Source organism: Phaethon aethereus (genome assembly GCF_964289735.1).
Source record: "Phaethon aethereus genome assembly, chromosome: Z".
Classification (NCBI taxonomy): Eukaryota; Metazoa; Chordata; class Aves; order Phaethontiformes; family Phaethontidae; genus Phaethon; species Phaethon aethereus.
In genome coordinates this window covers 21,330,905-21,346,414 of record NC_138577.1, presented here as the reverse complement: position 1 = coordinate 21,346,414, position 15,510 = coordinate 21,330,905, and the positions used below count along the sequence as shown (strand labels likewise).

The window sequence follows — 15,510 nt, the reverse complement described above, 5'->3', positions numbered from 1 at the left end:
TTTGCTCTGTATTGTGCTGAAAGAGTCCTCTTCAGTTTTAAATATCTTCGGTTCTCTGTGACAACTTTTATAGTGTGTTTGCACTTTCAGTACCACTTGTGGTTAAACTAAGCTGAGATCACAATCGCAGTTGTGTGCTTAGTAAATATCGTTCATACTTCTTGAAAAATGCATGTAAGAGTTGGCATATATTACTTGAAAGCACGTAGCACTTGCAGACCTCTAAAATATGCATGGAAATAACTAGTTATATTAAAAATTGCTAGTTAAATTGTATTATCATTAATAATAAACATAAACAGTAAACATAAACTGTGTATTCTTCTGTATCTCTTCGTAAGACAATCTTTTCTTCAGGCAGTCTTGGGCATTTAATTTAAACTAGGCACAGAAGCTTGGTATGAGCTACTTCATGGCAGTTTTCTGAGGGTAAATGACTTACACAGAACTAGATTCTCAAGGTTTTATGAAGGTGTTGCTAGGTTTGATGCCAGCTAGTTGTGTGTAGAGCTTTGCAATATTCCATTTAAATAAATAGTAAGAGTAGTAACTCAGTAGAAGTGCTTGACCTGTGAAGGTGATTTTTATTATCAAAATAGCAAAGTTCTCCTTAAAACACATAACACAGGTGAGTAAGACATATTTTTTAAATGTAGTTGCACTGGGCAGAAGAGTACAGCAGTTCATATCAGGTAGTTTATTTACTGGGAGACAATGGCTTGTTTTAGTGTTTTAGAAAAGTAAGTTTGATTATACAAGCACAAGTTGTAGTGTCTATGAATGAGGAGGGATCAAAGCCAAGGGGTCCTCCTGTCACTGGTCCTAGCAATTAGCGTGTCACTTGTAGCATACCAGTGTATACTCTAATGCTGCTGGATTGCCTTTAAGGTGCTTTGTTTAGCACTTACAAATATAATGACCTGGAAGATGGCTGTTTCCTTCTTCAAATCAGCACAGTAGGGCTCAATAAAATAGGTAGGTGTGCTTAGGCTGTAACCCTGATTGGGAATGTGAGTGAGCAGTTTCTACTGATCTCTTTGGCTTTTGCAGCTCCTATTCACGTCCAATTCTTTTTCTTCTGGCTTGCTACTGCTTACCTTTGCCTGCCTTAGAGTTGGCTGGCAAGATACCCAAATACCTCAAAGAGGTGTAGGCAGAGAGGACACTGAAAGTACAAATGAGGACTTCTCCATTTCTTATAGGTAAGCTAAGGCATATTTACCAGACCTATCCACTCTAGTCAGTCCATGGCAGATTGTTCATGCATCCTGTTTGTTAGCTTTCTTGCATCCAAAAGTGTTAATAGAAACCACAGGTGTTCAGCAGCAGGAGCTGTGAATTAATATTTTACTGTTCTTCTGGTGAGTGTACTTTGCTGGTTGTCTATCTGAAATGAGTTTGTAAAAAGTGAAGCTTGAATGTCTAGTAGAGTAATAAATTAGAACATTAAGAGCTTCTGTTTTCCTCTAGTATATGAATTGTTGGATAAGTCTTCAACACTCTCAAAAAAGCCTTTATTGTTAGTGTATCTTAACACTTGATTGGTCTGGAAAAAAATTTTAGGCTTCTGGTTGGGGGGCAAAAGACAACTGTAAAAGATATTTGTTTAGTTATACTTAAATGTATGGTGCTTTAGGACTTCAAGATGGTGATGGGGTACCTTCTAACTGTGGTGTTAGACTGTGCTAATATATTGTGTGGTGATGTTAGCTTGCTCCAAACTCATTTTGGCAGTCAGAAATTGCTAATTCTACCTTGCTTGCCCTTGTGCAGACAAGCATTGGTTATCCCTAGGGAGCAGGATCTGGAATCCAGGAGACAGGCTTGACCAAGCCAGCCTGAACCTGGAAAAGATCAGTCTTAACTGTGTCTGTAAACTTGGAGTGTCATCTTAAGCCAAGAATGGGTATTTCTTACTGCTTGTAAAATCCAATCTCAAAGACAGTAAACTTTGCTTAAATAAAGGTTCTGTCAATATATTTTGAGGAGGATGGGAACATATAGGCTTTTCTCTCCAGTTTTATAAAATTCTTTCTACAAGCAGGTGAAAACTAAAAAAAAAAAAAAGCACAAGCACCCCCAACAAAAACCATCCCAAACTCAAAAACTCAAAAAGCTTCTGGTATTGAAGAGTTGTGTGTAATTGAAAGAACATTTGAATGAGTGTCTGTCTTAATTCTCAAACAATGTAGCAGGTTCTATATACAGCTTACAGTGGTTTTAGAACTTAATTTAGGATAGTGCTGTCACTTTTGTTTATATATCATGTTATAAACTTGGCAGCACAAACACTGTGTTAAAGCCTTGTGTAAAGGTCAGGTATACTGAATCTGATGCTATTTAAACTTAACATTTTATCCACAAAATGTTAAGAATAAATGTAGCATGAAGTATGCAGTATTATTACTCTGCTGAATAATTTCACAGGCACAATAATATACTAGGGTGGAAGTAAATGAGTTCTAGTTACTGCTGGTGCAAATGATGCCTCCCTAAACTTCAAAACTTTAAAACATACTTCCTCAAACTTTCTGGTTTTGGAATCACTTCTTGCAGTAATAATGTAGGAAAAACGTAGGTTTGTAGTATCAGTACTCAATAGGGAATGTGAAACACAACTGTTGCTAATGCTGTGTTGAACTTAAAAGACTTCTGCTTTCAAAGGTTAATTAATGTGTTCCTCTTCTCCTGTGTTCACTGTACGTGATTTGTTTGTTGTGCCATAGTGGTCACAAGTCTCTGAAACAAAATAATTTGGACCAATCAATTTAGTGGATTTTAATTTAAGAATTAATTCAGATACCTGGCAATTAGGTTATGAAGTTATTCTTCATGGTTTTGGATTAACATAAATATATATTTTTAATACTGTATTTCAGGATGATTGTTACCTGCAGATGATGGTGAAAACTACTTTCGAATGAAACCTTCCTAAAATGTCACCAGAGAAAGTATTAAGACGTTCCAGAAAGTAAACATGCTGACTTCTCTTAAAAGCTCATGGTTTCTACCCTCTTAAGTATACCTTAGAAAGAGGTTGTAAAATTATGAATCTTTTGTCTTCTGAAATTTTCATTGAACCCTTTTCTTACTGATTTCTTTCCCCCTCCTCCCCAGTATTGTTAATGTCCATGTGTGGTGGGTTAACCCGGGATGGACAGCTGCTCTATCACTTTCCCCTCAGCTGGACAGAGGAGAGAAAGTGTAATGAAAGGCTCGTGGGTCGAGATAAAGACAGGGAGAGATCAGTCACCAGTTACTGTCACAGGCAAAACAGCCTGCGTTTAATTAGTTTAATTTATTGGAAATCAAATCAGAGCAGGATAATGAGAACTAAAACCAAATCTTAAAAACACCTTACCCCCACCCCTCCCTTCTTCCCGGGCTCAGCTTCACTCCCGATTTTCTCCGCCTCCTCCCCCCGAGCGGCGCAGGGGGACGGGGAATGGGGGCTGTGGTCAGTTCATCACACGCTGTCCCTGCCGCTCCTTCCTCCTCAGGGCAGGATTCTTCACACTCGGCCGCTGCTCCAGCCTGGGGTCCCTCCCACAGGAGACAGTCCTCCATGGACTATGGCAGCGTGAGTCCTTCCCACGGGCTGCAGTTCTTCACCAACTGCTCCAGCCTGGGTCCCCCACGGGGTCCCAGGTCCTGCCAGCAAACCTGCTCCAGCCGGGGCTCCTCTCCCCACGGGGCCACAGGCCCTGCCAGGAGCCGGCTCCAGCCTGGGCTGCCCACGGGGTCACGGCCTCCTTCGGGCATTCCCCTGCTCCAGCGTGGGGCTTCCCCGGGGGCGGGTGGAGATCTGCTCCCCCATGGAGCTCCATGGCTGCAGGGGCACAGCCGGCCTCCCTGTGGGCTTCACCCCGGGCTGCCGGGGACCCTCTGCTCCAGCGCCTGGAGTCTCTCCTGCCCCTCCTGCTGCACCAGCCTGGGGGTCTGCAGGGCTGTTTCACATACTCTTTGTGGGCTGCAGATGCCTTTTCCCCCACCCCCTCTACCGCTTTTTAACTCTGTTATCCCAGAGGTGCTACCACCATCACTGAAGGGCTTGGGTCAGCAGTGGGTCCCTCTTGGAGCCAGCTGCATTGACTCCATCAGACATAGGGGAAGCTTCTAGCAGCTTCTCACAGAAGCCACCCCTGTAAGCCCCCCTGCTAACACAGCCTTGCCCTGTGTTGTGGTTTAACCCCAGCGAGTAACTAAGCCCCACACAGCTGCTTGTTCACTCCCCCACAGTGGGATGGGGAGAGAATCAGAAGGGTGAAGGTGAGAAAACTCTTGGGCTGAGATAAACACAGTTTAACAGCTACAGCAAAAGCCGCACACACAAGCAAAGCAAAACAAGGAATCCATTCACCACATCCCATGGGCCGGCAGGTGTTCAGCCATCTCCAGGGAGGCAGGGCTCCATCACGCGTAACGGTGACTGGGGCAGACAAATTACATCATTCTGAATGTGGGTGTCCCCCCGCTTCTTCCTCCTTCCCTGCGGCTTTATATGCCGAGTGTGATGTCATATGGTTTGGAACATCCCTTTGAGTTGGGGTCAGCTGTCCTGGCCATGTCCCCTCCCAGCTTCCCATGCACCCCCAGCCTTCTCACTGACAGGCCAGCATGAGAAGCTGGACAGTCCTTGACCACTTAGCAGCAGCTGAAAACATCAGTACATTATTTTTACCCCAAATCCGTAATGTAGCCTCGTATTAGCTTCTATGAATAAAATTAACTATCCTGGCTGAAACCAGGACACCCCACAAACCGAATATACCACATCATCTTGATGACTGTGGAGATGTTGTTACAGCGTCTAGCAAGAATGGCGTAAATCCTTCTGGTATGTGGCTGGATGGTTAGGAAGCCTCTGTGTATATGCAGGAGGGAACCCCTGGAGGTCAACTAGTCCAACTTCCAGCTTTAAGTGGAGGTAACTATAGAGTTTTGCAAAGTGCTGTGCATTCTGATTCATTCAGGAGCTCTGGAGGCGGATATTTCACAGCCTGTTGTGAAAATCTATTCCTTCAGTCCTCCATGCCCTTTTTCTAACCATGAGGAGGACCCCCTGCCTCCTTAGCATGGCTTCTTCAAGATACCTAAACAGCCTTATCATGGTGTCATCTTACTGTCTTCAGCACAACTGGATGCAAGCCATCCAGACTCATGGACTTGCAAGTCCAGCTTTAAGTAATCATGGTTAGATCTTCCTCGACTAGATAGTACCTCTCTCCTCTAAATCTTACTACTAAGCACGAGGACCTGGGAAGCTGAAAAGATCTCATTAGAAAAGACTGCAAAACCTGACGAAGAGAATGTTTCAGCTACCTTTAGCTTCTGTATTCCCTTTGTCACAGCATAGCTCACCCTGTTCAGTGGTTGGCCTGTGTTATCCTTGTCTTTGTTTTGCTGATGACCTGCCAGCTGAACACCTTCATGTTGCCTTTTGTATCCCCCACTAGCTCCAGCTGTGGCCTTCCTAATTCCTTCTCTGCATGCTTGGGTGGTGCTTCAGTACTTGTCCTTGGTAGGCAGTCTATTTCTACCTCTCATGATTTAGTCTCAAATGTTTCTCACTGAATCAAGATGGCCTCTTTTTATTCCTGCTTGTTTTCTTCCACAAGGGGGTGGAATGTCTTTGTGTGCTGAGGATGTTGTCCCTGAAATCCTACCATGTCATGGTTACTGCAGCCAAGGCTGTTGCTGACACGTCTAGCTAGTTCATCTAGCAGAGAATGCTTTTTCTGTTAGGCCTGCTCAACAGCAGTGCCAAAAAAGAAAGCTGTTGAATTGCTTGCACCTTGCCATGTTGCCCTTCCAGCAGATTTTGAGGCAGCTGAATTTCCCTAGGGGAAGAATTTCTGGATACGAGATACCCGAGTTGCTATGCCTCCAATCTCTAAGAAATTTTGATCTGTACTTCAGTGTTAGAGATGCCCAGTCTAACTCGTGGATTCTAACGTATACTGGGATTGTCCACCCCTGCCCTTTTGTGTACGACAAGTAGTTACTGAGCCTGAAACGAAGACTTAGCAATTCTTCGTATTCTTCAGCCTTGGACAAGACTTGAACTCTGCCCTCCAAACATCTAAGTGAGCTTCTTCCTTGCTGAGCTTCCTTAATGACTTTGCATTTCCTTTCCTACATCTCCAGCTGTACGTTATGGTGAGTTAAAAGAAGGGTCAGTATATGGTTTAAGTTCTTGAACCCTTCAATTCACCAGCTTTTACTCTGGAGCTCTGGTGCAGATTTGGAGGTGTTCCAGTCATCCTGTCTCTTAAAACTTCTGCTGTTGAGTATTGTTGGCTTGTTTCTGTTCTTCTATTGAGACATGAATAGGAGGGCTTTTTGTCTTGTTCATACATAAGGTCTGCTCCAAACTGGATTTCATAAGTGCCAGATGTGTCCCTTTGTGGTAGAATTTTATTGTCCTTCTGGTCTGCAACTGAAAAATCTGGATTGAATTTCAAATCTGGGTAATTGCTGCGTCCAGCTTTTGTTTTTTTCAAAAAATATAATAAAATTTAGAAGTCTTTGGGAATGCAGTTCAAAACTCTCCTTCACCTTTTTGAAACTGAAATATTGCCACTAGTTCCATAACAAAGCTGTTTGTGTTGTACAAAGAGACAGTTCAGGTTTCTACTCCTGAAACTGGAGGGCACAGTATTCATTAGAGAAAAAAATTGCATATAGTAAGCATCCCACACCCTTTTTTCATGCTTTTTAAAATGTTATTACACACACATAGTTATGTTCTATAATCTTCAGGTAAACAAAACAGCTTTTTTCATTCCAGGGATGTTCCAGGAAGTACTTAATTACCATGCTGCTGCTGTGAAACACAGAACAGTTGCAGATAGCAAGGCATAAGCATAACATGTTCTTCCCTGATTAACACACTGGAAAGTTGGGAGTAGAAAGTAGGGGTTCAGGTCTTTTCCAAGAGGAGGATGTGAGAATACAAATCTAAGCAGTCTTTTGACAGATTAGCCCTTTAAGCAAAGAAGTTTAGCTGTGATAGCAGGTTTTAACTAACCAGCCAATTAAGACTGTGTGTGTGTATAATGCATGTCTTGCATACACGTATTATTGCATACAATACCGTGTCTTGCATAACCTCTGTTTCTGAGCAAATAGAAGGTGGTGCACGTGATCTGTAAATGAGTACTGACACTGGCTGTCCTTAAAAGAAGTTGCCTTAATTCTCTTCTGCAGTATATATTAAAAAGAATTTGCTGTTACAACCTTTTGTAGCTTCAGCTTGAGTCACATTGTAACTCTTTTCCGAGGACATGCTTTAATTTTTCAGAGCTTTAGAATGAAACCAAAATAAATTTATCAAATCAATAAATTCAACCCTTAACAGGACAGTTGAATATAAAGGGGGAGGAACAGAGCAGTGGTATGGATATTCAGAAGATGAACAGGATGCTTCTTCAGTTAACTACAAATTTTTCTTGGATGCAGTATTTATTGTATTTTAGCTGAGTGGTGCAGGTTTGTCACAATAATGCAATCACTGTCTTCTAGATATTTTTGTTAGATACCACTTTTTAGCTTTTTTACTGAGTATAGATGTTGGGGTTGGACCTGAAAGTTCAGAGTTCTGGATTTGGAGAACGCTGAAAATCTGTTGAGTAGGGAGATGCAAGAAGCCGTCCTTCCTGGTTTATTCGTCAGCTTAATAAAGCACATACACAGAAGTGAAACCTTTGAACCTAATGTGGTAAATATTAAGCCATGTTGTACAAATCTAGCTACTTCAGAGGCACTCTGTGCAGTCTGAACTCTGTTAGGCTCCAAAGCAGACTTGTGCAGCTAGCAGGGATGCGTATGCGAAACACTTTCTCTGGAGCTGACTTTAACTTTAGATAATGAATTTCTCTAATTTCAGTCTGTCACTTCGTTCCGTTCGTGATAACAGATAATGCAGCTGCTAAGGTCCATAATTATAATTGTATTACTAATGTACAGCTTCATATTACAGCTCAGATGTCTAAAGGAAAAAACAGTTCTCTGCTTCAATTGATGTATTGCCCCCTCGCTGACTGCACTCAAAACAGTGCGTAGTCTACCACTGTAAACTCAAAATGTAATGTTCAAAGAAGTCTTTAGGAAATTAGAGCTGACTGTTTTGACCTTGATAATTTATTTCAATACAATTTCCAAGGTGATGCCCCTTACCAGTCATTTGCCAGGAATTTTATTTCAGCTTTGTCTAGAGCTTTATCGCAGGTTGTATTCATGCATGCCAGTGAGTGCTGTTAAATCGCTCGGAGCAGTTCCTGGTAGCTGGGCACCTGTTCCAGATGGCTGGTATGGGGATAACTTACATAACTTTGTTTTGAAGTTCAACCAAACTTTTGAAACTCTTATGTTGTCTGTTCTATGTACATCTTCAAAACTGTAACTGTATTTAAAAGTAAGCACCCTTCCCGCCCCGCAACCAAATTTCATATATTACTTACTGCCATTGTAATGAATACTTTTCTTTTTCCCTGTTTCATTAGATAGACGTTGCACTTGGCTTGCTTGGGAATTTTTAAACCTAAGCCAAGAGACTGGACATTTGCTTCAGGTTAACCCATCTCTATTAAACAATGGTTCCTGTCTTCCTCTCCTTCCCCCTCTCCCTATCCCCTGCCTGCTGTGCTGGGAGTATTTCTATGAGGAAGCATTATTTTGCATTAAAATAACTTAGCCCATATGAAATGTTCCAGCATTTTGTTTTGAAACTTCTTAAAGCTTTGTCAAAAATCAAACTGCACTTAATCATTAAAGCATAACTAAATGGATTACTTACCTAATCTGGCAGTTTCTAACAGCATCATGAATCAGAAGTTTCTCTAAAGCTGCTACAGCCTTATTAACTATGTGTTTTCTAGGGGCATACTGGCATGTTGTGTATAGCATTCTGATGTTTTCTGTTACAGAGCATTTAACCTGTGAAGTGCTGAAATTTGTATGTTGAGGAGTTTTCATCAGAGGCTAATTTAGTAGTTTTCACTTCGGAAAAGATACACGCAAAAAGAATCTCAAGGAGCTTGGATACCAAAGCAGTTGAAAGGGATGAATGGAGGGTCACATATGTGTACTATTTATCAGATGGTGCAACTTTTTCCTTAAACACTGCTTCTCACCCTTCTGTCATCACTGTTATTCAAGATGTAACACGGCTGATTTGGGAACACCTCCAGTCCTAATGAAATTATTCACCGCTTCTGAGAATTGGAGCTTAGTCAGGGTACCTACAAATAATTTTACATGGAAGAAAAAAAGCTGAAATATGGTATTGAATAAGTCTTTAACTATTTAAACTTTAGAAGTTTCTGGACTACAGTGGTGATGAAACGGGCTGTACTTGATCTAGAAGCAAAACCAGCTGCCTTTGCAATAGGAATTTACTGGTAGTAGGGAGAATCAAATCTGAAAGGTGAACATGCTGTAACGAAATGAGATGCAGTTCTGTAATCTGGATCACATTCCTGATCTTAAATCTCCTTTGCCCTAATGTGAATTGGCCCTTCTCAGTGGTGATGGATTCTCAGTGGTGATGGATAGCATTCATTTTCATAACTGAAAATAACACTCTTCACGATTTAACCGTTTTCAGAAAAAGCTGTTCTTCTAGTCAGTGCTATTGCAGTAGCTTATCATGCTTAATGAGAAGTCAAAATTTCTAACCTGTGTTCAGCACACCCTGAAAATTATTTGGAAGCTAGCTATCACTAATCAAGCAAGTAGATGCATCTTCTCATTCTTGGCAGAATTTCACTGATTTGCAAAACTTATCTCCAAGTCAATAGAAGGCAAAATTCTCTTAAAATAAAAACTTTGGACATATGTATAACTGTGTATTGCTCAAACAGTACCATAGGAACTGAAATCCCCTTAATGCTGATGGTTTTCCTGCTGCCTCCTTTCCCTTTTTCCCATTTTAAGATTACAAAAATCTGTTGGGGGAGGGGTTCTGCACACTTGCCAAGTGCTTCATGCCCAAAGCGGTTTCTTAAAGAGGGAATAACAATCAAATCCCTGATTTAACAGGGATTATCTTTTTTTATGGTTCTTATTCCCTTTATGTAAAATGATAATAACACTCCTGTGCATCAGAACAGTATTGTCTGGATAACTTGTGCAGACATGGTTAATGAAACAGAAGGCTGTAATCTGATGCATGTAAGAGCAAACTATTAGCCTATAGAAATGTTGTTTTTTTATCCCCCTTGCTGCTGTCTTCACTTTTACTCTTTCCTGAGAGGAGATCACTACGAAAGAAAGTAAACAAAGTCCTGATTTTTTTTTCTGTTAGAGGAGGCTAACTAGAAATGTAACGGAAAGTTAAACTTTCTTTTTGTGTGTTGAGTTAAATTGAGTGGCAAAGTCAAAACTGACAAAAGAGAACTTGCTTTGTAGTGGTTTAGCAATGTGCATGTGGAATGCCATTGCCACATGCCCGTTGGTTGGACTTTGTCATATTGAGAGCTCAGAACACACATGTTTGTGTGTGGTACGAATGCCAGGAGTTGGTAACTTCTTGCTCCCTAGATAAAACTTTGGAATATTTGGGAGCTCAAGGTGCAGGCTGACTGCTGCTCATTTTAAAAGGAAAAAATAGTAGGGAAGGGGATGAGATTTTTCCTTATTGGTTATCTTACAGTGAAGTAAGATAGCTAGTAGCTATCTAGTAGCTGCTGGTATAAACCACTGCTGACAGATGCAGAATAGCTAGCTAACTAGTCATTGGCCAATTAGATTGTTCTGTCAGTGTTTAATACTTCTGTTTAAATAAATTAAATTTACATGATATCTCCTAATACATCCAAGTATGCAGCTATTTCTTCAACTCCCAGAGAGGAGAAAAAAACCCCAAAGAAATTATGCCAGCAGAAGTTTTTAACAAACTTAAAAACCTGGTCAACCTAGCAGTGAAAACAAGCCTTGTAGTACTCATAACTGAGTAGAATAATTTCATGTTGAACCTGAGCTCAGGAAAAGGTTACCCCTATTTCTTTCACTGTCTACAGGGCTTGTTTCAAAAGGATGGTGGCAGGGAAGGTGGTTAGAAATTAGAAAAAGACTGCCTATTTCTTCTTAGGAACTGCTAGATCTGTTTTATGTCAGTTGGATAAGCAGGGAGCTTTTATTTGTGTAAGATAAGCGTAAGGTAAGATAGCCTGTAAATGGAAAAATGTGTAACTGTCTGCAAAAAAATGGGTGTAGTCTCACGTTGTTAAGTGTCAGCATTGGCAAAGTTTTCTCACTGTCTGTCACTACTTAGAGCTGAATGGATCTATCCCTCACCCCAAACAAGATGAGGGAACTGTGCAAGACACTTGCTATTAGTAAGTCTCATGTCAAAACACCTCCGTCAATAAAGTTGTCCAGATGAGGATTACTGAATTGGAAAGAGTCTGGCAGCTTTTTCCTTTCTGTAAGTGCAAGGCTTTGTTCTTAAGTGTGGGTTTAACTACTGGAAGAGAAGGAAGAAAGTGGAGAAATTGGGAATATTGTCTTTTGAAAATGTGTTTCTGAGTAGTTGATGATATTGTTAAATAGATGAACTGCTCATGCATTTACTTAAATATTTCTTTCCAATAATCACAGAAGTGCTTAATTTCAGTCTTCAAACCTTTCAATCCCCACTGATCTTGAAAGTTGTACTCGTGCAAGTCTAGCACTCAAGAAAAGAGCAGGTGCTGTGGAAACATGTTGATTGCTGAATGCAGAGGAAATTTACTTTAAAGAATATGGTGCTTCATCTTAAGCATAAGACTAGCACTTTATTAAGCCACGTCCTCATGGCACTGAAATACTAGAAATATTTCCCTGACAAGCGTGTGGAACTCTCTGGCTTACTCAACACAGACATGCTGAGCTGCAGCTCTGTCTGGCACTTGTTCCCCTCCAGATCAATACAACGGGTAACATGAATGTCAGTGGAAGCTTTGAGTCAGACTTGGAGAATCCAGAGAACTTGAGGATAGAAAGGACTTTCTGGTTAATCCAGTGGGTGGTTTTATTTACTTTGATGTGGGAGTGTACATCTTGTTTTTCTTGAAGGGATCATTCCATAATGCAGTAGTTATATTGGGAAGATTCCCTTATCATTCAGCCTCTGCCAGGTTTATTGTGGCACCACAAGATACACTTTCTACTTCTACTGTCATTTCTAACGCATTAATTTCTCACAATTTAGTGCTTCACTGTGACATACATATTAAGCTATTTCCTAGTCTTGTGTTTCACTCAGGCTATTCATTTCCCTGTTAGACTCCCGCACTTTGCTTAAATGTTTCTGCACATTCAGGTGTCCTTACAAAGACATTATATTGAGACAAGATATCAAGCTTGTTTACTGAGCTCCAGTGTTAAGTAATGAAATAATGCAATAAAGCAGAACTTACTGCTTAAATATGCTCTTTCTTGCAAGTGACAGTGTAAGACAAATTATCCTTTCATTTGCTGTGTGTTATGTTCCATTTTTCTATTAATTGAAGAAATGGTACCTTCTATCAGGTGGGCTATCCTCCCCAGGTGAATTTGCCTTTGTTGCATGGAAAGGAATGTAGAAGAATGAAATGGTTGTCAGTGTCAAGTCCTGCAAGGCAATCTGTCTTAGCCTTGCTTATCTGGGATTAGAAATCCTGGCTAAAAGTACTGAGTGGTTCAGTTCAGTTATTTCCTGTAGGAATTGTTTGTACTTCAATTATTTTTCCAGGTAATCTTTAAAAATGCAGACTTGCAATAACAAACGGTAGTTTCAAGAAGGCTAAACAGGCATTTAATTGCCTTGTTTTAAGACCTTTTTGAGATGTCCAACAGTACTGTGTGCATTGAAACTAAGAGTATACTTTAGACCTCAAACCTGAAACTGGTTTCATGTTACTACTTCAGGCATTCTTCTAACCTGGTAGTAATATATTGCCCAAATGGAAGTAATTAAAGCTTATGCTTTTTCCTGTTAAAATGAAACCTTGCTCCTCACATCAGAAGTGGTCTGTGAGGTAGGTATTGATGGAATAAAAGGCATGGATCTCTGCAAAGCTGCTCTTTTGGTGTCAGATTCTGCCATTTCAGAAAGACTCAAAACAAGACTTGCACTTACCAACTCTGTTTCATGACACTAGAGTTTCACTGGATGCTATTTCAATATTGGTTTGAAAAAGATGTCCTTAAATCTGATGTGCAATATTCCTACTGGGATAATTTAGCCTGCCTTTCATTAGCAAAAGGTAGGGGTTTTGGGAGTTGTTTGTACCATTTTATTTATAAACGTATTTTCTTCTAATACTTCTGCCTTCGTGGGACTCATAAATAAATACTGGTTGTTTTTTAATTAAAAATGTATTTATTTTTGAAATGCTGGCTCATGGCAAGCCAGTATTTGCAGTATGATCACAAAGAAGCCTGGCCTGTGCAGCAGCTTGGCTGGTTTGATAGATGGGATGTTCTCCTGGCTTTGGGAAGATGTTGTTTGCGTGCTGAGGAATCATTGGGAAACTTTTTTATTGTCAAACTTAGTGTTTGAGAGGGTTTTAAGATTTTTTTTATTTACTTATTTTTAAAATATATCTTGTTTTTTAAAGAAGTCTAGAGACAGCAGTATTGCCAAAGAAATTTCACTGGGATTGCACAATGTACAAGTTGGATCAATACTTTGTCCCAGTTGTATTTTTGGCAATACTTCATGTGCTAAGCACAATATTTTCAATCATGTACAGCGTACGTGTCTACGCCTGATGAGAATGAATTCAAATTCTGTAATCTTCAACTTGGAACAAGGCATTCTTAATGTTACATTGGGATAATACAGTCATAAAACCAAGAGTGCCAGCAGTCAACACCACCTTTAAAATGGTATAGGAATTCAAAAATAAACTTAAAGAATTGTATTTATTCATTCTCTCACTTACTAGCCTTCTGAATTGCTTCAACTGGTAATAGGTTGCCTTCAGGAATTGTAGGAAACACCATCTTATGCACAACAGCAATAGCCCCAAAGTCAGTGGATAAAATATTGGCCTAGGAGCCAGGAATTCCTTATTCTGTATCTCCCGTTCGGTGGAACAGCGTGCTTTGCTTTGTTGCTCGGACGACATGTTTGTCTGAAAGACAAGAGCTTTTCAAAATGCTGGCTGCATTGGCTTTCATAGTGGACTCTTGCACAGAGATTTTAACTGGTGAAGAGTTAGAGTACTGGAGAAGGGATATCTAGCTAAAATGTAATCTTAATGTTTTTAGATCTTAAACATCGGAAGGTAACACATTGTCAATACAATTTTTCTATTTAAGAACCGGACTGAAAAATATCTGTGGGGTTGTGTGTGAATACACACACATACACAAAATTAATATTGTTCTTTTCACTCTTCTTTCTCTTTTTTGGTACCCCTGAAACTGAAAGCTATTGGCAGTGCTTTAAATCAACTGTAAAGCAAGAACTCTAAAACCTATGGAGGAACTGAACCCTAAGTGTTTTTTTTTCCTGACATCTGATGCAGTTTCATAATGTTATACATCAAAATTAATGCACAAGTTTTGCAGTCTCACTTGAGCACAAGATTGTTTTATTGCCGCCTTTGAGGTATTTGAGTAGTGACTGTTTAACCCAGTTATGCTACTGCATATCAGAGCTGCCTTCATTATTCTCCTTGCGAAGAGTAGAAACGTTTCCCTTGACCAGGAATTGCCCTGGCCTCAGGCGCTCTGGCTGGCTGAGGCACCAACACAAGGACCTTCTGGATATGGTGGAGGGCAGTCTGGAGAGCTGTGAAACTTTTTATTAAGTTGGCCTTGTTTGTGTGTGCCAAACTCTTAAGCAAGGAGTGCTGTGTTAGGTAGATAGGTGGCACGGAAACCTGGCTGATAGCCTGTGAAGCAGCACTATTACAAGGCTCTGTGCATAAAATAGAAAAAAAGTTGAAGTACACTTTCTTCCATCTCTTCGCTTAAGACTGAATTAGAACTGTCTTTCCATTTTGCCCTCTATTTTTGAGGAAGAGATGGGTGGGATTCATTTTACAGCCGTGGTACGACTCCTCAAAGAAGCCACCAGTGCAGGGGAGGACCTTGCCGAAGGCACCCTGGACTGTCACCATCAACTGTCCAGTCCCTTCAGTCTGGACCTGCTAGAAGCCTTTATGTGTTGAAGGCAATGCTGACACTCTTTAAATGAGATAGCCAACTATGAAGCTATTTCTACAAATAATTAGATCAAGTGTCATCTTGTGCAGTTGGCAGGTTGGCTGGCTAAGGAACTGCCTTCCTGTCTTTCCCTGTGTCCTTCAGTGATAGATGATCGTGGTCGCTATTAATTGGTATATTTAACAGAAGTCTACATATGTAGTATCAACATCTAGATATGAATTGTTAACTACTGCCTCTTGATGGTGAGCAAATGCAGATAATTGGTTTGGGGTGATTAATTTGTTGTCATTTGTTCTCATACGCATACTGTGACTATCAGATAAGTAACTTTTAAAATCGGTAATATTTACAGTATTGTGGTATTTA

At 40.5% G+C, this 15,510-nt stretch overlaps 1 protein-coding gene across 2 annotated transcripts in view; it reads left to right on the top strand.

Annotated features, from left to right (window-relative positions):
- PLPP1 (phospholipid phosphatase 1) overlaps window positions 1-15,510 on the top strand; it is a gene marked incomplete at both ends in the record, with an annotated part of 71,649 nt that overhangs the window by 37,708 nt on the left and 18,431 nt on the right. The window lies entirely within an intron of this gene.